This window comes from Aythya fuligula, chromosome 1, assembly GCF_009819795.1.
Source record: "Aythya fuligula isolate bAytFul2 chromosome 1, bAytFul2.pri, whole genome shotgun sequence".
Lineage (NCBI taxonomy): Eukaryota > Metazoa > Chordata > Aves > Anseriformes > Anatidae > Aythya > Aythya fuligula.
The window spans coordinates 56,661,879-56,684,691 of record NC_045559.1 but is presented as its reverse complement, the minus strand read 5'-3'; the positions used below and the strand labels follow the sequence as shown (position 1 = coordinate 56,684,691).

General features: G+C 44.6%; 1 protein-coding gene across 1 annotated transcript in view; it reads right to left on the bottom strand.

Moving 5' to 3' along the window:
- Nucleotides 1-22,813, bottom strand: part of SYN3 (synapsin III) — a 190,167-nt gene that overhangs the window by 32,340 nt on the left and 135,014 nt on the right. The gene's annotated exons all lie outside the window — the stretch shown is intronic.

Genomic DNA, 22,813 nt, shown 5'->3' with positions numbered 1-22,813 from the left:
TCATCTTGTCCCGTGCTCCTGATCCTAGTGATCTCAATGCTATCCCTACAGTACATAACCCATTGTTTTTATTGCATACCTCATTTGCTTTGATGGAAAGTGTTTTATAAGATACTTTTGTCTCTACCTACATGCCTGAAGCACTGAGCTCTGCTCATTAAGCAGTTAACCTGGAAATCCAGCAATGGAAGGGACTTGAATTTTGACAGATAAATGGCTCTCCTATTTATTTAAGTTTGAGAATACATAAACAAATTGTTCTTGTGCTAATTACCAATTGTCTGTATGGACAGGCAGGCGCTACGCCCTAAAGATAGAATGGTGCTGCCGTCTCCATCTGTAGCAGCCCGCTATAAATAAATTAGTAATGAACACTAATGTTTTGCTGTTCATCTGCTTATGTAAAGAAATGGCACAAGAGGGGGAAACAGTGAGTGTATCATGTACTCAAGAAACCTGTGTCACTTGTGGGGATTTTCTTCAGGCAGAAAGCTGAAGGACCCTCCACGGAAGGGCACCCTCAGAGTCAATATATCACAGCTCTGGCACAGCAGTGACCGGCAGCCCTGTGCCAGAGGAAGAAGTGAGAGACCACGATAGGTGGCCTTCCTGGAGCCTCACAGTTAAGATAAGCATATGTCCAGGCACATGAGTTAGTGCTCCATTTCCCCTTCACCTCTCTAATTCATTGTAAGAGTCTGAAACTTAATTTGCTGCTGGCATAACAGAATCAAATGGAGGGCTGCACCTGAGGCTTACTGAAGATAGGACTGCGGATGGACCGTGCCAGGCCTTTAATGCTGGGAGATGAAAGGTAACCCAGCAGTCAGGGCACCCACCTGCTCAGGCTCAGGGAGACCTGGCTTGCTTCCCAGCTTTGTCATCCGTGCCCCATGCACATTGTTTGAGCCAAAGCGCTTGCAAGGCCTGGCCTCTGCTCCCTGTTTGGGAGCGCAGGCGGTGGCTGTTCCCACCGCACAGGAAAAGCAAGCCACAAGCTGCGAGCCCCTGGCAAGGGGGCAAAGAAATGCACGGGATAGATAATGCGGTATCGCAGGCTCAGAGTGGCCAGAGGCAGGAAGCAGTGTCTCTGCTATCCCGGCTGTGTACCCTACCTGCGGGTTTTTTCTGAGGGAGCCTGGCTCGAGCACGGGGCCCGGGAGTGGGAAGCATCTGTTTTCCTGTGTACATGCGAAGAAAGTTTGGGATCCGATAAACAACCCAAGTTTACTGCTAGCCTGGGAGAAACCACAGGCAGTGGCAAAGCTCCGCTCAAACATCTCCCTTTCTCTTTGCTTCTTGGAAACATGAGCTCAGCTTTCTTGGTAAGGCTTTGCCTCATCCCAAGTGGTGACTGGCCGATGCCAGAGCAGGCTGGAGCCATGAGCTGCTTGGGCTGGCCGCGGTGCCAGGGGCTGGGGGTGAAACACGGAGCCAGGCTCCGAATGTGCAGCAGGCAGCCTCGCTGGGGAAGCTGTAGCCCTGGGGAAATGCTGGCACATGGCTTGCCAGCAATATGTTTCTTCCACTGAAAGCCCACACTGAAATAATTTGTATGTATATGAACCTGCCTTATGGAGGAAGCAAAGAGAGAGCAGCACACGCACTCACTGCAATTTATAATGGGTGTGTCTAGTGATGATGGAGTACCGTTAGTCTTTGCTGAAGTTAAGTGGGAATGAAAGCTGTCAATAATCCACAGGATTAAAGCAGAGTCCACAACCATCTGAGTTAGGATGCTTCTGCTGAAGTGGTGGAAGTGGGGTGGACTCCAACCCAGTCAATGGAGATATTGTGAGCTTCTACCATAGACAGGTTGGGACCCCAACCCCATTTCTGTTGCTAATGAGTTGGTCTGCCAGCATACTTGGCAAGCAGATGAATGGGCAGGGAAGCTGAACGGAGGGAGAATGTGTTACACATGTGAGTATGGGGCAATGGACACACAGACCCAGTGAGAAATTCTGGGGGTGGCCACAAGTGCCACAAGAGCAGATCCCCAACATGAGTATTTACATGTGCTTAGTCATAGATTTCCTGGGAAAGAAGATGCTTTCGATCAAAGGATAACAGAGTTTAATAAGAAAAGCATGCTTTTACTAAAATCATGCAAAGACATGTCTGTGTCTCTCTATGTGTTTGTTTATGTTTAGGAAAGGCTCTTTTTCTTGGAGAAACGGGGATAAACACTTTGATGCTTTTGTTGACAGGGCTTGTATAGATGATGTCTGCGGGTTTGGGGATGGGACTGCAGCACTGCAGCTAACCCAGTGATCAGACACGGAGTGCTAGTTCATATGCACAACTCAACCCTTTGAATTAAAATCCTGTAAATTGATTCCCAGATGTTGTCACACAAAAGCCTTGAGATGGCAAGGTTTACAGATGTGCCTAGAACTCGGTGTATGGAGTCAAGCAGGAGTCTGAATCCTAAATTAGGGACTTAGAAAAGCCACCTTTGGTAAGGGTGAGGGAAGAGTCATGAAGTATTTCCAATTTAGGACATGGATGGCCCAAAGTATGTCATTTTAGTCCCTGATTTTACCGGCTTTGCTCCGTGTGTAGTGTCACTACAAAGACAACTCTGCAGTTAATCAGTATTTTGGCACTGGCGTGTGAAAGTGAGTGCCGGTATGCATGCATTAGCCTCTGTTTGAAAACACATGGCTGTAAACTATGACACTTTCTCCTTTACCCTCTGCCCCTCCTTTCCAACAAATACGACAGTTTTCAGGGCTTCTTGTAAATATACAGATATCTTCTGCATTTGTTGCTGGTGGAGCAGTAGAACAGAGCTGGATATAAATTGATCCCCAGGGAGATATCTTAGATGAAACCTGTTCTATCACATAAATACAATGTTTTCCACTCTTTTGCTTCACGGAGGCCCTCAACAGATGCTGGTCTTAGGTCTATGATTTTATATACTGTCCTGCAGTCCATAAACAATGCCGAATGCCTCTCTCAGTTTCCTTCTGCCATGCTCAGTTCTGTGCATTAGTTCACATTATCCACCTCACACAATGCACTTCCAGTTTCCAGGGTTACTCCTTCTTCTGCAGAGCCTTTCCAGTCAATGCTAAAACAACCCTGGGAGCAGTGACATCGCGGTTGATATTCAGAGGGTTTTGGGGAGATGGGAAAAGGTGACGTTAAAACTTCAGTCTCTTGGCACCAGTATTGTATTACCATAATGTCCAGTGTTTCCAACTGGGTCTGAATCCCCATTGCACAAGGTACTGTAAGACTTTTGCTTCATATTCCCCCCCCCAGAAGTAATACTGTGACTTTTTTAATCTTTTATTTATTTATTTATTTATTTTTTTCAAGCTTTGACACTCTAAAACTGACCTTTCTGTTTATTTAGCTGTCTTTACTTGTAGGATGACAAAATCTGTTCTGGGTGGGTACCTAATGGGTTCTGGGAATGTTGTTCATGCCCTTGAGTGCTGAATGTTGAAAGTAATGTGTGTGGCACTTCCCTGGTGTCAATTAAGTCGGACGAGCAGTGAATATATATGTTTTCCTGTAAAAGCAAGCAAGCTGATGCAAATGTAGAGGAAAGTAATGATGTCATGACATGATGTCATTATGTTTATTGAACTATCTTACTGAAGGTCTAAGCTAAAGATCAGCACTGATTGCATGCTGGCCTTGCCAGTCGTGGCAAAATTCAGGGCTGTTTAGTAAAATATGGAGGAGAAGAAGTGTTGTTTCCAGTTATTCACTTGCTCCCTCATGTAATCACCAACTCCGTGCAGAATGGCTGACTCAGTGGATCAGTACTATGGCCCCGTGGAGGTTTGTGGTCACCCATGTATGACAGACAAGTTGTTCTTTGCTGTTTACCAGATCAGGAATAGTGTGAGAAAAAAACAACAAGCAACTATAGGGGAACATGTTGAACAATAAGAGCTGCCAACATGAACATCTGTGCTCTATTAAAGGCACGTGATACGGATTCCTTCAAATCACATGTGTCTGTTCATTACTGTATTATAATTGCAGCACAATGGAGAAAAAATCATTAGCTGGGGGAAGAGGGCCTGTGCTTCCAACCAGCTGAAGAAAACCCTGAGGAGAAGTAGGTATCCTCAAAGGTCTCTGGAGGAAGGAGGATATAGGAGTTATCATGAGAAAAGTGCTGAGATACTTGTGTCAGGAGGAGTTCAGTAACAGCTGTATCAGGACAGCATCATATAAGGCAGGACCTGGAGCCGTATGGTGGTTGGTAGACAGGGTGGCAGCTGGTGTACGGTAGTGCACCTTCTAGAAAAGTAGAGACAATGCCTCATTTTAGGATGGGATAAGTTTTACAGAGCCTTACTGAGCTGGGGTGGTGAAATCAGTGCCGTGGGGCAAGGTGGATGCCTTAGACGCCAGTAGTTTGGGTAGATTGTAAGGGATGCTTGCAAAACCAAATGGGAATAAACTAACACACAAAACAGCACTGTGAGGCCAGAGGGCAGCATTTTAGCAAGCAAGTGCAAGTTTTTGGAGGTGGCGCAGAGAATAGCCAAGAATGAGGCTGCTGATAACAAGGTTGTGAGGAGAGAAAACATTGACTAATTTGGAGGAGACCTCACTGCTACAGGGGTGGATATCCGAGAGCAATGGGAGGGCCAGGAACGATTGCAAAGCAAAGGGTTAGATTCAAGATGCTTTGAGTGGATGGACTTCTGCTCATTTCATTTAGCACTGGAGCTGAGACCTCCAGTTTTAAATAGAAAGAGTAACTGGGTGGAGATACAGCAATAGTCAATTTGTGCTACGAAGTCAAGTCAGTAGTGCCTTAGTGTGAGAAGATCCTTCAGGGTGGTACAGATCTATTCTTTGATCTTATCATTGCTTTTAGAAAACACAACACACAAAAAAAAAATGAAAGGCCAACAGCAACACAACTTAGTGTCCACATCCTGGAGTAAACAAACCACAAACCAATGTTTCAGAGCTCATAGCACTTGCTGTGGTTAGACATGGAAATGGGTGGAAAGGGTTAAGGACAAAGCAGAACTTTTTGTCATTAAGTCCACCTCTAATGTTACTGTGACTTCTGTTTTACTTGAGACAGGATCCTTTTGGGTTCCCAGTGGTCTCCCTCAGCACATGGAGGATAAGAGTGCGAGCATTTTATATTATTCTCATTCCCTTGGAGCTTCAAGTGTGAGAATTATATGAACAAGTCCAGACAAACAAATGCTCAGTGAAACAACAATATAGCTTGTGTCTGTGTGTGTGCTTCTATGCACACACACATCTAGCAGTGCTGGTCAATAAATTCCCATTACCACCTCTCAAAATGCAAGCAAGTTTTTTTAAAGGTCATTAGGAGTACATGGAAATGTTTAATTCCTTAATGTGTGGGGTTTGCTTAGCCACTCTTTTTCAGCATTTTCATTAAGGAAGCCATCCATATTCCTCACTTGTTAGGGGAAGGAATACATTCTGATGTTGAAAAATTGTATATATATATATGTTTATATATATATATATATATATATATATATATATATATATATATATATATATATTTGCTGGATGGAGTGAGGAGAAAAGAGGAAAATCAAGAGGAAATGCAGGAGTTCTCTCTCCCTCCTGCCTCCCCAAACCCGATTTGGGTATTTTTGTCATGTTTTTCTCAAATTAGAAAATTCCATTCCCCATATCAACACACTGCAGGGGGAGGGAAGGTGAGTGCCTGCTGTCGGCAGGGTGGGGAACTCTCTAGGAATTTTCTTGTGAGGGGTTACCTTGGGAAAACATTTAGTGCCTCAGCTGTGGTAGAAGATACAGTAAGGAAACAGAGAGAAGAAAATGCTTTATGAAGTTATGCTGGGGTCTTCAAAGCTGTCCCTTTTCCAAGAGCCCCTAAGGTTTAGAAGACACAGGCCAACAGAGCTCATCCTTCGCTCAGAAGGCTGTCCTTTTTTCGGGACAGACTGAATTCTCACTGATACCAAAATGAGAAGTTTAGGGTTTCCACAGTGAGAACGAAACTTCCCTGTACTTCACGGTGGAAAAAAAAAAAACCTTCAGGAGCAGGCAGTGCAGAAATAATGAGGCCTTGCTGAAGCTGATCATTCACCTGCTAGCGTGGGCTTCCAGCCTCACCACGTGCTGAGCTGCAGATGCTTTCCTGGCTCCAAAGGGCAAAGCAAAAGCGGTTCCCAGCTCTTACACAAAGCATGCCCTGACGGCGACGCTCAGGAGGATCACACCCCTGCGAGGGCTGGGTTGTGGTTTCACAACCTGCAGCTCACCAGGCAGTGCTGCAGCTTCGGCAGCGTGGAGCGAGCAGCGGGCCCTGGGCTTGTTAGTGAGTTCGGCACGAAACACCCTGCCTGACACAGAAGAGGCTCTGATGTTTCACCGCAGGTCTCATGCCGCTGTAAGTGTGCCAATGACCCTAAGCAGCCTTGGTTGACATTGCCATGCCAGATGCGGGCAGGAGGAGCAATGAGGCATGGATGTTGCCTGGTAAATGGGACGGGATGCCATGGTCTGCTGGAACATTTCAAATGCCCTCTGGGCTCTTGAAAGCTGCAGGGCAATGGATCATTGCCTCCTTCCTCCTTGCCATTCTTCAGCACTCAGAGCTATAGAAATAGCAGCACAAGGGAAACAGGCAGTCACAGTCTGACCTTTTTTTATGAAAAATCCCTGCTTTATTTCTGTAATTTTTTAAAAGTCCAAGGGACCAGCACAGTTAGTGATCTTAATTACTATCCCTCTCAAGTAACCTTGATTACTACATGCCCTCCAGGGCATGAGATGGCTTTGGATATAAAAAAGAAAGAGGAACGTGGAAGTGTCCCTTGAGTAGTCAGTATCTCAGGGTACATCTGTTCTGGTAAATTAATGCCATAGCAAGGACAATGGCATTGAGTTGCTTTTACTAATAAATCCCCTAACATTTCCCAAGCACAACATGAAAACCAGTGTGGGTCTACAGGGTATTTTGGAGGCCAAGACAGTTTAATAGCGTGGCTGTGGCCAGACCACACCAGCATTGCCAGAGAATGGCCCTGGCACTGCGTGGTTTGCTACTGTAAACGCGACCTCGGTCTGTCTCACAGGGCTGAGCAGCAGAGCAGTTTTTAATCTCACGTTATGCCCTATCCGTGTATGCTGCCACATTAGTGTTTTACTTCTGTTGAACAAAGAAAGGTCTATCTCAGGCACAATAGCTTAAAACTGCTGTACGTCACACCAGTCCCTTGTGATAATTTTCACTGTTTCATACTGAATTCACGATGGCCACGTTTTTCACCTGCAGCCACAAATATTTACACCACATATCTTTAGTCCACTGACCTAGAGAATCAAGTATTACCTCACATGAGAAATGTTTATGCTCTGGGCCCACTTTGTTATATTCTACAACCAGATTCCATTTTAGGCATTTTGAGCCCTTAGGCTTGTGCAGGAATCCAAATCCTTCACCAATGTGGCTTGGCAGGGACACACATCCCCTACCTTTTGTGGTCTCTCCAGCTCTCTGTGCCATAGATGTGTGGAGTAAGGGTCTCCAAAGGCTCCAAAAGCAAGGACCCACCTTATCCATGGGCTGCACATGGAGCTGAACCCTGGTAGAAGCTCTTCTGAGCCCTGAAGGTGTTGTGACATCTTTTGTAGGCACCTACAGTGGGCGGAGGCTGAGTATGAGCCTTGTTCTTTCTACACTCTTGTTCTTGTGCTTCACAGTTTCAAGTTTATTTCTCCAGATAAAAATCTTGTATGTTTATCCAGGCTAATTTTTGCCTTATGTCAGAGACACTGAGGACATGAAAGGCAACCATTGTATCCTGTGATTGAATTAGCTCTGTGTCTCTTGGGGGTTCTTAGGAACTTTCAAATTATAAGTTTTTGGTAGGAGCCAAAAACTGTAGGAAGGGGTCTATTTCACCATCTCCCCAAAAGTTGCCTGGGGAAAAAAATAAGGTTCCAAGCTGCAAATTTTGTGTTTTCAAAGCAGAAAGTTTCACATTTCAATGATTCTGTGAATGAGCACTAATTAACTTTTTTAATCCAACAGGGAAATGAAATGCTTCCAAACCGTACAAGGGAAGCATTTTTGATATGCGTTTTATTTCTGCATGTTTCATTCATGAGGCTTTTTGACTTTGGGCTAGGGAAATAATCTGAAACCTCGAAACCTCTGGAGAGCTGAGAAAACCTACCCAGGCTTTAGGGCGTAACCCAAAATGGCCCCATATGGGTATTTGTCTCCCTCTTGTGGCTCATTCCATGAGATAAGACATGATCCTCCTCCAGCTGTTTCCTGAAGGCATTATAGCTTTAAATGAAGTGGGAGAAAGGCATTCCGTGGCTGTCCTGTGCAATTAACATAAATGTAAACCTTGGCTGCAACCTCGATGCTAAGAGGAAACCTAGTATGCCAATCTGAATCAAAAATGATTGAGGAGACGAGCGGGCTCCACACCCAGGGCACAGGCAGAGTTATTTTCAGCTGGGACTGGCTTCTGTTGACATCTTTCCCAGCTGTAGCGAGAAAGGGGCTCCTCAAGTGTCTGCACTCAGAGGAAACAGAAGAAACCACTGTGCGGATCAGCCTTTTTCATCTCGCAGCCACCACCTTGGTCAGCAGCATTTTTCCCTTGCTGCGCACACACATTGATGTATGGCAGGCTGCAGCAGCCAGGAACGGCAGGCGAGCAGCAGGAAGCAGAGAAATTCCATTCCCAGTAACACATAGACCCTCTTCTTTAGCTTGGGCAAGCCTGGAGAGCCAAAGGATGCTGTGGTCTCCGTAAGCCCACTCCTGTTTTGTCTGGAGAGAAAGTGTTCGCCCTTTACTGGAAAAAGAGGTGGAGACCTGAGCTGATTTCATCTGTGAGGCAATATCTCCACTTCTCTGGGATAAATGAGGCAAATGTGAGTGAGCTGGTCCACGCCCAGTGAAGGAAGGTGTTTGTTTCTTTCCCAGGCTGTCACGGGATACAGGTAGGATTTCGGAATATGGGCAGAAGCCAGCATGGAGGTACACGGGCACGTGCCTGAGAGAAGGGCGCTGGGAGAGCCAGGAGAGCTCAGGCCTGGCACTCTGGCTGGAGACGGGGCACAGGAGAGGAAAGAGAAGCAGTGGCACCTCTTGTCCCCACTGCTGTCACTGCACTGCTGCACCAGCCTGGAGCTCATTCATGAGCAAAATCTAAGACCAGTCCAGAAAGATGTGTACTTCTTTCCTTATAATGATTCTACCCCTTTTCTTCCCATCAGATCATGAAATTATTTCCCCAAAGTGTCTGCTGACAGTGGTTCTTGCTTTGTTTCTTTGTTTCTCACAGAGATAGCGTCAGCACCTCAGAAATACGGCAACTGAACGCCACTGAGCTCTGCTGAAAAAACAGTTGCTATTGAAATGTATAGGTAAAACTTCAGGGGAGGGGGAGCTGCTCTTAAAGAAAGAAAGAAAGAAAAAAAAAACCAAACACCTCGGCACCCACCAAAAACCAACACAAAACAAAACAAACAAAAAAATGCTCTCTCAAAGAAGCTAAATCGTACCTCAAACTCTTTAGACTACTCAAAATCTGTGAGAGAAAACCTAGTCTCAGGTGGCAGAAGCCAACAGGGCTTTTTCCTTTTTCTTGATTTTGTTTCTTAAACTCTGAAATGAGAAAGTTTTGTACACACTTGTCCTGGTGGACTTCTTGGTTGATTGGTTTTCACCCAGCAGCTGTAGGTGGGTCCCTGAGGAAACTGTTCAAAACTTCCTATGCAGAGGTAGCTCCGTTAGAGAAGCAGGTGTCCAGGCTATGTGTGCACACTTCTGGACTTTGGTAGCAAGACCCTGATACTGGACCTTCAGGACAGGGTACTATTTCATATGCATTTAGTAGACAGCCCTAATTAGCTAAATTAGTTTGTCTGCATCATAAATGTAAAGCAGCGCACACTGGATTTGTCTCTAATTGTGGCATTGCTGTGGTGATGGGTTGCAGACTTTTTTTTAACTTTCTCATTAGTACTTAGCTTTAGGCATTTGTGAGAAACCACAGCCTCCAAAGGCTCCCACTCCTGTCCTCTTAATTTTGACTCACAAGGTTTTAATGGATGAACAAGAAAGCAAAGAAAGCCTTTGGTTCTCATACCATTCAGCAAACCTCCGGCTGGCACTGGCATTGTTTGGGAACCCTTGTGGGGATGAAAGCAAATTCTGTACAGATGTGGCCTCTTCTGAGCCTGCTCTTTGAGGCCTGTTGATTCTCAGAACAAAAAGCACGTGAGGAGGGTGACTGGCAGGGGATTTCCATGGAGGGCTCTGAGCGAAGTTATTTTAAACCGATCCTGCACCACACGGGGCTAGCGATAGTCCTCGGTGGGAGGGGTTCCCAAAAGCACGAATGCTGCTGTGACCCTTTGTATGCACTGAATTTTTCAGCAACCTCAGTGGGACCGGAGCTGGCATGTCTGCTCCACGCAGTGGGACACTGCATGGAGATCCTCTGGGCTGATGGGCTCATGAAGCATGTCGTGATACGGGTTTGGAGCTGGGAAATGTACACTTGGATGAACGTGGCAAAAAGAACACATGTAGATGGCTTATGCAGGGACAGCTTGGGCGTTTCTGTTCCCAGACCTTTCCAGGGAGGGAGACAGGGGTTAGCATACGTGGATCTGGCTGCTTGTGTATTTTTGCACCTTGGTCTCCACCCATGAGAAGTTAATGGGGTGAAGCCACCTGGTTGGGTATCTCTGTGCCTGCTGTGAAGACACGCTCACGGAGCAGTTACAAAAAAATCCTGCCCTTTCTTCCTAAACCTTCATGGAGGGAGTTTATGAGGCATGATATGTGAACCCGGCCCCATGAAAGGATTAACCAGCTCTCAGCAACTGGGAGTGGTAAAGGGGGTCCCTCCTGAAACAAATCCCACTCTGTGTAAGATTGCTGATTAAACTGAGTCTTTGGACGGTAAAACTGTAACCGGGGCAGGAAATTTGATTACATCCATCAATCCAGCCGTCTGACTTCATGGGGCTAACGTTATCCTGAGCTCATCACTATGGCAGCGTGGCATCTCACACGTAAAGACTGAAACCCGGGCCTCACTGAAGGCGATGGGAGTTAGCTCATTCATTTCAACAAGGCTACGGTTTCTTTTGCAATGTTTGGTAAAGATTGTTTATCTCAAATTCCTCTCCCACCCTGTGGTATTTTCACTGTTTTATTACTCGGTTATGCAACTTTTAAGCAACCCTGCGAGGACGGCCTTTTGTGCCAAAAGTTGAGGCCAACTGAGAGTAGGAGGGCAGCGGGGAGGCTGTGGTCACCCAGCTCATCATGCAAAGCCTGGGGGGATGTGGGTCACAGCTGCCTTGAGGCATCCTTGAAGGGAGAAGTAGGCTCCTAGGGGAACTTGGAGCAGTTCGGTGCAAGCCCAAAAAGAGGAAGGGACGGACCACATCTTCCCTCTCTTCTCGTACAGAGTCTCGGCCGTGTGGGCTAAGATCACCTCATAGAGGTGAGCAGCAGGGTTTATGTGTGTGTAGAGAAGGGCCTCGTGAGACCGAGCAGGTATCTCAGCCAGCTTTCATGCCGCAGCACGCTCCCTGATCAAAGAGCCGGCCTCGGTGCTCTGGGTAAAAGCATCTGAGGGACGAGGAGCCTGCTTCTTCCCCAGTTCTCAGGAACGTGCCCGGCTCCCCACATTCCCCGCTCTCTCAAGCACGTGCTGCTTCTTCACGTGGTGCCACTTTTGCAGCCAGTGTACACAGGGGCTGTTTAGGAAAGGCCGTGACTGCTGCCTTTGTGGTGGCATGGGCCGACCTGCCGCCACGGGCCTAGTTTGCCCCAAAGTTTTCGCGTTGCCAAGGGAACGGTAGGAGGCACAAATCATTCCTATATGTGATTTCATTCTTTTATGCTATAAGCTAATTGCTTCCTTGTACCACAATATGTTCCAGCTGTTGGTCTTTATCTGTTTCTGTGTTTCTTCCGTCACTCTGGTGCATGGGTAATTTTGAAATGGTTCCCACATTTCCTCTTTTACTTCAAAAGAAACAAGAAAACAAGAACACTCACAGGCAAAATCTGCTTGCTCCTCACTACGTTTCCCCATGTGAGAGGCTCCCAGATCAAATTCCCTAGAATATCACCTATCAAAAGGATTATTTTGCATTTGTTGATGCAGAGCAGAGCTTCTTCCCTGGTGACGCTATACATGTAAAAGCCCAGAACAGGGACAACTTACACGCTGCAGCGTGTGACAAACCCAACCTTAATCTTTAATGCAGTCTGCTTGTCCAGGCTTACAAAGACTGGTTTAGAAGAGAGGGAGAATGAGGAATTCGGTTGCCTCAGAACCACCAGGCTGTTTTGAGAGCTGGCTTGGAGGAATGTAGAACTAGATGGACAACTGGAGACCAGATTTCCAGAGCTGCAAATGATCCATGTGAGAGATGGATTAAACAGGTCCTGCTTCTTCAACCACAGCCTCAAGATATCTCCCAATACCCAAGAGCGCGATTACAATTAATGTTCTTTCAAGATATAAAGTAATATGTTGGTTTTAATTATTTTCAACTGCAAGTAGGGAAGAGAAGAAGCATAAGGAGTTGCCCAGAGAGGTGGGTGAACTTGGTAGTGTGATTCAAAGTTGACCTTTTAAAAAGCTGCATTAATCACTGGCTAAGCTAACATCTGACTTCAACAGAAGACAGGCTGCTGAGTTTACAGAAAGAGTGAGGGAGAATTTTTCAGTGAATCGTGAGGAAGAAATGAAAAAGGAAATAGCTGTATGAGTTAGGCATGAATTGCAAGCTAGCTGACTAAATGGGGTGAAGCAGAGGCTATTTGCTTTAATTCACTGTGAATGTTACAGGAGGCAGATGCCCATGGATACCCCGATCCTTGGTTTCTCCTGCTCCTGTTTCCTGACTGGTCTTCTTTGCTTACAGCTTATTGATGGGAACCAGCAACGTGAAGAATTAAATACCCAGGTGCAAACTGAACAAGCTTTGAACTTCAGTGACCTCTATTTCAGGCTCATTAGTTTGATCTGTCTTGGGAGTGCCAGCTGGTGGCCAGAATTTTTCTGCTAAGGGATAGCCCACAAACCAGAGGTCTATTGCACGATCGTGTTGTTCGTGAATAGGATGAGTTGCATCATGAAGCTTACAGTGCTGTTGGGCAAATATACCCAGCAATGAGCAGGGCAGATTTAAACTGCATGAAATTGTTATAATGAGAGGGGTTTATACTGACTCCACATGACACTAAAAGCCATCCTAGCAATTTCTCGCTGTGGACATGATCAGACGAGCAAGTGTGGTAATGGTACTCCAGCACTTTGGGTCATGCTTGGGGCATAGGCTGTACCACAAGCTTGGCTATGGGAAATACATCATTTAGTGGAAGTTTTGGAGTATGGGGCCCCAAACTGGCATGTGTGTTAGCAGCAGTGCAAAGCTGGGACTCCCCCTCTTTGGTGACAGGACATTCCAGGCCCAGCTGGCCAGGCAAAGGATTGGCACCCTGAGGACACTCAGTTAACCTCATGTTAGGTCTGAGTTATGCTTGCAAAGTGGTACAACGTATTAAAAGTGAAGGAAGGAGCTTTAGGCTGGTAGAAATATGCCTACGTTGGGACTAGGCTGGTAGAAATGTACCTACTTTGTGCAGGTAGAAAAATGGTAAGGGTCGCCTAGCCATTATACTGCTGTAGGGCAGCGGAAGGCAGCAGTAAGGGGGGAGGACCCCAGACACCTTGCCCTTTTGGAATGAGGGGTTTATACTGGCTGTAGATGGTATTGAAAAGCACTCTGGTTGCTGTCAGGTAGAAATAGCTAAACTAACAGCATAATTCCATCATGCATTAGCTCCTGCTCACCCTCCTTACTGCAAATGTAGTTGGATACCCTAGATTTGGGGAAATAAGTGCTTAGATCTGGGGTTCAGTAGAGATGCTGGGTTTGAGAAAATGATTTAGCTAAAGGCAGCACTGACTGAAGACAGTGCACTGCCTCCAATAACTGCTAATCCAGTGATGCCAGCCTAAGGCCAAGGCCTTGAATGTATTGGCATTGCACAAAACCATAAGGCAAAATCCCAGCAAAACACGACTGGTGAATAAACAGCGAAGCAGATGTGTGAGGGTGTAGTGGGAAGACGGTCAGCACAAACAAGCATACGTTAAGTCCTGATAGAAAATCATCACAGCTGCTGTGGAGTTACCAGGCTAATCGGGGTCAGGTCCTGCCCGCCCAGTGGAGCTTGTGCTGAGCCTGATTACTTGAGGCACAGAGAGGTGAAAAACCACCGTGGTGAAGCAGGTCCTTCAGCCATTCACATGACAGCGAGTTTTCCCAGGCGTGCTGGCCAATTGTGCTCAAGCCAGAGTTTCTGTCTTACCTAACCCACAGGCCTGGACCTGATCTGTAGTAAAACTCCCTGGGAGATTTCACAAACTCCTTCGCTTAGATGAAGGGACGCAACGAGAGAACTAAGCTCTCCTTGAAGAGCAGTACTTGACTTCCAGAATAAATCCGCAGGGTTTAGAAACCTGAGCTCCGCGTATTTCCTCTGGTGAAAACTCAGTTTTGAGCGTGATCTGACAGAGCTCTGCCTGGCTGCCCTTCTGGGCGGAGTGGAAAGCATATTTATTTGCAAAATCTGTGCATTGGGAGCAACTTGCAGAGTTGTTCTTTCTTGGAAAGAAGTTGGCGTATTATCAATATATGCAATTATAAACGAAACTCACAGGATACTATGCCAAGCACTGTGCAAAATAAACCCTGCTTTAAGCATTTGCAGTCAAAACAGACAAGATGAAGGTGAATTATTGTCTTCATTTTGGGAATGAAGAACTGAAACACTGGGAGATTAAGTAACTTGCCATGAATCAAGCAGGCAATCTGTGGAAGAGCCAAGAATAAAATCCAGATCCCACTGAAGCAACCTAACCAGGAACATCCTTCCCATTGAATAGTTTAATTAACATAAATTAAGCAGCAAGTTGACTCAACATGTTTTTAATTTTACATGTGTACTTCAGAGAACACGATAATTGCATTTTATAATCTAAAAATAAACAAACACATATGTCTGTCAGAAAAACAACAGGCACAGAGGAAAAATAGTTCAGTGCTTTATTATATTTGGTGTGAAGTCCTTTGTTAGGAGACTAAAATTGTGATGTGAAGCAAAGGAAGAAGGCAAAGAACTCTCTCCTTCTGTGCTAAATTATTGGAATCAAAAATAATCCTTCTCTTAGGTCTCTACTGTCTGAGTGCCAGGGCTCTGTGTAAACAGAAGAGCCAATGACAGGTTCTTTAAGCACAAATCTTGCCAAATCTGCCACATCCTCAGTTAGCTCAGTGATGTTCAGTGGGTAAGAGGCAGAGCTGAGGATTTGCTAGCACCTAATATGTGCATTTGGAAGGGTCCGAAGACGGAAGGAGCCTGGAAAGCACCTGAGCCCTCCCATGCGCTGAAAGGGAAGATGAGAGCAGAAGAGATACAATAGCAAATCCCACTCAAGGGGAAGATGTCTTTTAAGCTCAACAACAAATCTGTCTGCTCTTTGAAGCTGCCTATGCCAGGCTTCATTCCCAGACAGCAGGGTGAGCATTCCTCTCTAAAATTAAGCCCCTGGCAATTGCTCCCCCCAGGAATAGGCATGTACTGAGCGCAGGAAAGCTACACATGAGTGACAATAGGATTTAAAGAGCAAGAGAAAAGAGAGGAACCGATTTAGACCTCATGGGAACATTCATGGAGCCTTTTCTACATGCAAAACACTTGCATTGAATTAAGCTAAATCAATATAAGCCAGCTGGAAAATGATCAATGGGGATGGCATTCACAAGCAAACAGGAGATTACTTGGCAGGGGCTGCACACCAGCTGAGGGCCATGCAGCCCTCCCCTGGTCAGCCCAGATCCATAGGGAAGGGTGGAAGGAAACAGTTCTGGTGGTAACCGCCGTCGCATTGCAGGGTGCAAGCACAGCCACGTGTCTGCATGCTGCACCCCTCCCAGCTCACCGTGCCACCTCTGCCCCTGACAATACCATGCTGAGCCTGGAGCAACTGCCCCTGCTGATGAGAGCACAGCCGCCAGAGCTGGGAGCTGTGCTAGGAGGTTTGGGCATCTCCTGGCCGGCTGAGAGCATGTGCCAAACAACTGCAAGTCTGCCTGGTTCATGTCTTCTACATAGATCTGCATTTACTATCCTAGGGTATCTTCTGCAGCTCTTTTCATACAGTGAAAGCAAAGCTGGAAAATTCGGCAGCTTTTGTCTACAGAGCTGAAAAACACTCTCATCCTGTGACGTTTGTACAAGTACTACATAAACCCAACTTGGATTTTCACTGGGACAAATGCATACACTCTTTTTTTTTTTTTTTTTGTCTGTGACGAATGTTAGGAAAATGTCAGTGATACTTGATGCACCCAGAGTTATGTGTGAGATGGCACTTTGAGATACAAGCTTGGAAAGCTGGTGTCTTTTGGCTGCATTTTTTCCAGAGGCTGCTTCTGAGACAAAGTTCCTGCTCTAATCTGCTTTTCTTTAAAGCTTGAAGACCTTCTAATACAAAGGCTGGTGCTCCGTGTCATCACTGTGACTGTGGCTATAGGCTTACGTGGTAGTACCTTGTTTCGGTGAGCAGGTGCCAGCAGGAGGGGAGCAGTGTCTTTCAGAAAGGTTGTGCCCTGCAGATGTCATGCTGGGACTGATCCCACTCCTGTGCTGGGGTTTATGTCAGTCGCTGCTGAACAGTTGGGAATCAGAGACTGAACAAAGCAGACCTCTGTCAGACTCCTTCAATGAGAAACTTCTCACCTAACATTAGACATTTCTGGCTTTTGCCTACATCTCAACAGCCAGTCTGAACAAACTTTACAATCAGTGGAAAGAAATTGGGGTTTTTGGAGCCTGATTTGTCCAAAGTATTTGAGACACATACCTCAGACTGAAAATAGCTGCTCCACCGTAATGCTTGTCCCATTGACGACAAAGACAATGCTGGTGACCAAGGCCAAATATACACAACTGCATAATATACATCTATATGTTTGCATTTGGTTAGATGAATCCTAGCCCTGGAATGTCATTGATTTTGAGCAACATCCTGCTGTCCAGAGGTTAAAAAAAAGTGCTAAGAAAATACTTTTCCTGGAAGACTGCAGTTACTGAAAGCCTCACCTTACTGGCAGTGACAGTCTTTGGGAGTAAGCAAACTGGAGAAAGTATAACCATGCTTTTTTGTCTATCAGCAAATACTGTGAGCCAAGGAAAAGAAGGAGCCTTGTTTGCTCTGAGGTGATGGCGAGTGGTCTGCAGTGCTTGTGCGTGGGTGAGCGGACACCTCATCTGTCCTTCTGGCCTCCATTCTAGTCTGTGGCCCTCGGTGATGGTGGGAGGTGATGCTAAGTGACTCTTTTCAGCTGAATGCTTCTATGACAATCAGAGGTGGCTTTATTTTCGACAATAGCTGGTGCTGAAGTACTGGATGCTTCTAGTAGTTTTGAATTAGGCCTGACATCTGAGGCTCACCAGGACACTGTATCACAGGAATTAGAAGAATACTGGCTTCCACATAAAAATGAAACATGTGAACCATATGTCATTAAACAGTACAATAAGCAGGCAAAAATACAGCAGAGTTTGTGGTTGTCAGGGGGTTGAAGAGCCAATCTCCTTGATTATGAGGAGCCGAGTCTCTAGGAAGAGAGCAAACATGGCTAGAACCTGAGGCGAAGCTGTGAAAACCCACTGGAGCAGCCAGAGTTATTTCTTGGCAATGCAATTTGAATTTGCCAGCCAAAGGAAGTTACCTAATTCAGACTGAAACCTGCAGAAGATGGACAGCACTATCGTGCTCCAGAGGATGCACGCTGTTACCCGAAAAGAAACTGGAAGCAGAATGGTAAGCTGGGCACGGAGCTGCCGTCCTCATAATGCAGCTCACTCATCTACAGCAACACAAGGACAATGGCTGGTATTTGGAAAAACCTTCAGGAACCACAGTCATTTCTATCACTTTCCAAGAGTTTCTCCAGCATGGACAGAGGACAATAGCACCGCGTCCTCAGATGACTCTTCGTGGGACCGGTGAGCAGTGCTGCGGAGGATTAAAGCACTCTCATCTCGAAAGCAGATGAAATGTCTGTGCCTTGGATGTGGACATTGGTGCAGCTGATGCATTGCCAGGAATAGGGATGTTAGCATGGAAAGCAAAACCACAGGCTGTTGACCATAAATAGGTGAAGCTTGGGATTTACTGTGGCGAGCTAATTCCTATTAGAGTTGTGACTAAACTCATGGGCAATTAGCAAGTTGGAAGAAGCACAATTTATAATCACACCAAGGGAAAAAAATTATCCGTGAATAAAAACATGCCACTCCCTTCATCTCATATTAAAGAGGTAAGTCACCAAGGAGGCAGAAGATCAAAACAATTGAAAAAAAAAGGTTGAGGATGTCTTCCAAGGGAAAGGGAACCTGTCAAGGCTTGTCACATGCATTGAAAGCACAGGCCGGTCAAGTGAAAAACCCCATGGCATGGGAATATTGGTCAGCTGATGCAGTCTGGCATAATTTACTGTATGCTGGAGAAATGAATATTTATTTCAGAGATAGATGTACTATTCCTGAAGGTGGTCACACACATCATTTTTCTCTAGATCTAGCCACCTGGCATAGCTACTGACTAACAATGCCCTGCAGTTTCATGGGTATGAGTTCAGGCAGTCTGTGGTGAAGCACAGTATAAGGCATTTTATTGCAAATTTGTGCTCAGTACAACAGGTTGGTAGAAAGCAATATCAAAATAAGAAACCACCCACTGGAAAAGAGTAAAGAGGTTAACTGTGACCTGCATTTAGCATTATTAAATTACAGGAGCGTACAGAAGATGAGTGGTTTGTCAGCTACGAAGATTTCCTTCAGCAAAAATCTGGAGAAGTGAGAGTGCTTGCAGCGTTAGAAACTGATGACACTAAAGCCTGGCGCATCTACAAAGAAAGAGATGAGGTAAAATAAACCTTTAAAAACTAAGGTCATGGAAGCATCCACTCTTACATGAAAAAAACAGTTCCAAGTAAGTAGTGAGATCTGAACTAGCAGCTTTGAATTCATGAAGATGTCATTACAAAGGGACATTTTATCTAAAAACATAGGTGGATTGTCCAATTTTTTTTAGAAGGGACGGAGAGATGAAGAGCACAGTGTCTGTTATTTTGCTTAGGAAGGTCCCAGGCAGATTATTGGGGCTGGCTGAGGCACCTGCATCCTAGGTATGGCACAACAAGACCCGCTGACCCAGAGGTGCTCGTCAGTAGCTGCTGGTGGTTTTGCACTGATGGCAGTTTGGGGCAGGTCTGTGTAACCCTACAGCGTGCCCCAAGAACAGACTGAATGTTAGTTGTTATGCTGCATACATGTACATGTACCTGGCTTTCTGTACTGTATTATTGCTGGTGAAGATACATATGGAGAACTGGATTTTTAAAAGGCTTTCTGAAAGCAAGGGACTGCCACGAACACAGGGCTGACGTCAGGCATTGATGGATAGTGGAAGATCAGACACCAGTGAAGTGAACCTCCTTTGGATACGATTGCTCTAAATGACTCCTGAACAGCAGGCATGGCTCATTCAGGAACACTGTTTACTACCATTTAGTGAGAAAGTACTACATCAGCTGGCATTCAGGATAAGTATCTCTTGAAGTCAAAATAATGTTGGAATTACTCAGAAACTGATTGTGCTTTCATCAACATACTGATTTGCCAAAAAATCACGTACCAGTCCAGTATAACTTGGGAAAAACAAACCAGAAAGTAGTTGAAATGTAAGGTTTCTGCAAGTCACAATAGCTTATCTTTTTGTGAAAAATGTCATCAAGACAGCATTTTCTAGTGGAAATGTCGAATGAAAGCAGGAGCATTTTGAATAGCAGAAGAACATTTTATTTCCCTTACCTGCAGATTTTTTTTTTAACAATGAAAATACCTAAAATATTCTATCGACATTTCTTTTTACACAAAGCAATACCATTGGGATGTTCCAAATCACACAAGACATTGAATTTTGAAACGGTGTACCTGCTATCTCCTGCTAGAATTGGAGTCTCTTGCTTATCGAAATACCACCAATTCAACAGTGCAGAGTTGCCTAAGAAAAGCACCTATGAATGCTCCAGGAATCTCAGTGCAGCTAGTTACAAGCACTAATAAAGTTAATTAGGCCTCAGAGGTACTTACACGTCTAATGCCCCTTTCTGTGGTATCAACCATAATATATTTGGGGCAGAGAGACAAAGCATTGCAATTGTACTGAAAATGGCTGAAACATCCTTTATTTTATCACAGAACAGCTACTAATTTTCAAACCTTTCCCCCCTAAACCCTATAAATCTCAAAATACCTACACCAAAAAAAAAAAAAAAAAAAAGATCTTAAAATAAAACAGAAATTAAATTTCCTTCTGGACTCCCCATGGGGTTCTCCCATCCTACCAGTGGAGTGGTGACTTCAGTTCAATGAATGACCCTCTGAGTCATTCAGCACAGAGAAGGAAGGAAAAGGGAAAGCATTTAGAATGGGTCTCCAGGGCTTTAGCCCACGGAATTTTTTCTCAGCCTACAGTCTCTGGAAGAAGCGGAGGAACCCCTTGAGCAGGAAGGGATTCAGAAACATGCGATGGCCTGTTTGTGGTGACTCACATCACATCAATAGCGGAATTGTCCAGAGACCAATAGAATGTCAGGACTCTTTTTCTACCATTGTGCATCCACAAGTACCAAGAAATACGTGTTTCCTATCACTCAGCCCAGCTTTACGTCAGGCTAATACATGTCAGTCTGTCTAAATGTACGTTTTGAAAACAGAGCTGGGCTTTAATATATGTGGAGTGTCTCATATTCAGGCATATTATTATTATTATTATTATTATTATTATTATTATTATTATTATTATTATTATAGTTCACAAGTGTTTCTGTTGGAGATTGCATGGATGTAGTTACACTTTATTCTTTGTTTTTAGCCAACTGTACTATGTCCCTTGAATGGTACATATGTTTAACAACATCTTCCATGAGCAGGTTTCACGTGGACAGACCATCAGGTCTCTGTGACCCATCGCACACGTCTGTAACACTGCAGCATTGTCACAGGGGTGGTGATAATCAGACTGCCTGTAGTGTCTTATTATAAGATGCTGTTTGACCTGAAAAATTTGCCTTCTGGTGACCATTCAGGCTGGAATATGCCACCCTTAAGATGAAAGTAAGGGGAATTTCAGCCAAAGCAGGAGGCTGCATGCCCTTACACATACACACTCACATACTCAAGCAAAGGAAGAGTTGCTGGTTTGCCCATAGTAAAGAATACTTGTGGCTGCTTCTTTGGGAAACTGGCAAGTCCAACTCTGAAAAAAGGCAGTGAAGTGTAGCAGTCGTTGGGTTTCTTCATCCTTATGAAAATTTGGCTAAATTTGGTCAAGTTCCAAACTTCTGGAACTTGCAGTTTGCACATGCTAAGTGCAATCTTGCCAGAGATCTGCGCTAAACTCATGAAGGCACCTGTCTGCTCCGAGTGCGCTGCTGAAGTGCAGAAGTTCACCAAGATTCTTCCACTCCATTTCAAGTCTCAGGTACCATAGGTACTGAACTGAAAAAAGGGAATCTAGGTGTGGAAAAATGAACAAACAAATACAGGGAAAACCAATTACCTTGTGTGAACTGATAGACAGCAGTTATGCCTGTATGTATATATACTTCAAGTACTTTCAAACACTTTCTGTTTTGTTTTTCCAAGTTATACTGGACTGATATGTGATCTTTTGTCAAATCAGTATTATGATTATATATGATCACATATATGATATATATGATTATCATATGATTATGATTATATCTTACTTTATATAAATAGGGGTAATTCAGGGCAATCTAACCTTCAATAAAATGCAGATAAACTACCTTACATTTACAGCATGCTAGGTCTTCATGCTGATAGATACCTGTTTATAGCCATGAAGGGCTGATTGTGTCTGCTCTTCATGCAGTGCAGGTCAAGGTGCCAGACTTGGTGAGTCACACGAGTGCCAATGTGTAGCTGCCAGAGAGAGTATGTTAATTTTTTTCTTTCAGTTTGTTTTGTGGTAAACCTATGAATGGTCATGCCCATATACCGTTAAAAGAACCTTATTAAGGTCAAAAAGTTAAGCACACAAATGTTAGGAAATGCAGCCTTCGGTTTCCTTCCTTGTACATAAGCATTATGAATCAGTCCTTAATTATATGACCATGGGTTATTTTTTCCACAGGTCTCCTTCAGAAGGGTCCATCAGGTGGACCTGTTCTGAGGCTAAATCTGGACTTAAGGAGGAGGTTGTTTGCAGGACCCCTGCTTCATTTCTTCCAAAAGTCAAAAAATGCATAAATTATGAGTCAGGGAGTAGCAGAAAAAGAAAGGGCACTTTGAGGATTAAGGCATTTGAAAGGCATCTTAGTGAATTGGATTCTGTCTCTAACTGTGCCTAAAAGTCCATATGAAATGCTGAGAAAATCACTTGAATCACACTTCTCTGTAGGAAGTAGGTTTTTGTCCCTCAAAAAAAAAAAAAAAAAAAAAAAAAAAAAGTGCCTTTTTAAATTGAAACACTGGAAACTGATTTGCAATTTTTATATTGTGCTGCAATTAACCCCCGAAAATGACATCTTGGTCTGGTGTTTACATATAAAAAAAAGAAGAAATACTTAAAAATTGGAGATGGTGTGAAAAAAAACAACTGAAATTATTTAAAATCTGAAGAATATGTTTATCCAAAGAGGTGCTTAC